Source organism: Zingiber officinale, chromosome 10A (genome assembly GCF_018446385.1).
Source record: "Zingiber officinale cultivar Zhangliang chromosome 10A, Zo_v1.1, whole genome shotgun sequence".
In the NCBI taxonomy this organism is placed as follows: Eukaryota; Viridiplantae; Streptophyta; class Magnoliopsida; order Zingiberales; family Zingiberaceae; genus Zingiber; species Zingiber officinale.
In genome coordinates, this window is record NC_056004.1 from 75,918,066 (window position 1) to 75,920,050 (window position 1,985).

Below are 1,985 nucleotides of genomic sequence, written 5' to 3' on the forward strand. Positions count from 1 at the left end.
GTTTACACTGGGTTCCAAGAATTTTGACTTGATTCTTGGAAAACAGAAGGCCGTACACAATTGATCCGGACTAGGATTTAAGACTAAAAGAAAATACCATTTATATCTGTCACTTGTTAACAGACCAAATATAAAGGTAGTTCAAGCATGGGTACCTAAGTCCAACTTGGTCAATCAAGTTGGACTTGGTAAATATTGGGTCCCCAAGGATCAAGTCCATTACCTTGATAGACCATATCGAGAATATGATTTAGGGGGAGCTAATAGAAAAACTATCTTAATAAATAAATAGAATTGCTTGATGATTGTTATTTTCTGCTTTATTTTTATGCATGCTTAGATTAGGCTAGACTAAGGACCTAGGCATAATTTACACTTGAATGGTTAGTCCTAGGAGTTTCAAAAAGGAAATTAAATATATAATTTCTTTGAAAGGTTCTGTCTAGAAGTGGTGGATGATCTCATACCCAAGAAGGCCTAGTGCCTCGCCATAGCCTGGGAGCCAATCCTTGAAATGTGTATTTAATTGACTAATTGAAAAATCTAAGTCCTTGATCCTGATTTTGATGTGCTGGTTCTTGATCCTGATTATTCCGGTATGAGAAATTGGGGTGATTCCTCCATCTAGGGTTGTATGAGTTGGGGTATGGATTATTTTGCCTCTGATTGTAGCTGGTTATTGTATCACACTGCTCAAGTTGGTTCATCTGTGCCTGAATCGTCCCAAAGGGGCAGGTGTCTTGAGCATGATCTGTACCTCCACAAGTGTCGTAAACACATGCCATTGTATTAGCTGTGTTGTTCCCCATGACTTCAAACTTCTTGGTCAGAGTGTCCAGCTTTGCAGACATGAGTGTAACTGCATCTACGTTGAATTTCCCTGATGCTTTAATTGGATTCCCCGTAAAAGAGCCACTGGATCTTTCAGATGCCTATTGATGGTGGTTCTGTGCCACATTCTCTATGATTTCTTCAACTTCATCAAGGCTTTTGTTCATCAGTGCTCCTCCTGCTGCAGAATCAAGAGATACCTTCGTGTGATAATTTATCCCATTGTAGAAGGTGTGCAGAACTAACCATTTTTCAAGGCCATGATGAGGGCACTGTCTTAGCATACTCTTGAATCTGTCCTAAGCTTCAAATAATGATTCTGAGTCTATCTGTTTGAAGCAGCCAATCAGGTTCCTCATGTGAGTAGTTTTGTTGGGTGGGTAGAACTTATCCAGAAAATTCTGCTCACACTGCTCCCAAGATGATATGCTATTTGCTGGATGGGAGTTCAACCACTGCTTGGCTCTGTCTTTCAGGAAAAACCTGAAGAGAAGTAGTCTGACTAATTCCGGAGGGACCCCGTTCACCTTTATAATGCCACAGATCTCGTAGAACAGCTCTAGGTGGTGGTTTGGGTCCTCATGTGGTCCTCCTCTTAATTGATTTTGCTGGACCATGTGGATTACTACAGGCTTGATTTCAAAGTTGTTGACTTCAATGGGCGGTCGGGTGATGCTGTACCGAACCCCTCGTGCATATGGTGCCACGTAATATTTTAGCAGTTTGTCGGCCATTTCTGAGGATTCTTGTGCTACTTGGAACGTCTTCTGTAGATTTCTTCTCCTCAGAAAGGTCCTGTCAATCTCTGAATCAAAGGGTAGTAGCTGTCCTGAAAGGTTAGTTTTACGCATTCAATAATAAGATATGAAATATGATAGAAGAATAGAAAATAGTAATAAAAAAAAATGAATGCGGAAAATTAAGAAAAGAAAAGAAAGCCTAGTCTAATCCGATATGATTTTGCTAATGTTATAGACGCAGTCCCCGACAATGGCGCCAAAAACTTGTTACGATTCTGCAAGTGCATGGATTCGTCGTCCGTAATAAAAATATCGATCCCACAGGGACTGGTTATAAGCACTAGCAATTGTTCACTAAGGGTTAGCTAGACTACCAATGATTGTGAATAATCTAAGGAAGAAAGGTCGGGAAGA

The 1,985-nt window shown here is 40.4% G+C and overlaps 1 pseudogene; it reads left to right on the forward strand.

Moving 5' to 3' along the window:
- The first annotated feature begins 1,086 nt into the window (after positions 1-1,086).
- LOC122028346 lies at positions 1,087-1,158 on the forward strand (annotated as a pseudogene).
- The last annotated feature ends 827 nt before the right edge of the window (positions 1,159-1,985 follow it).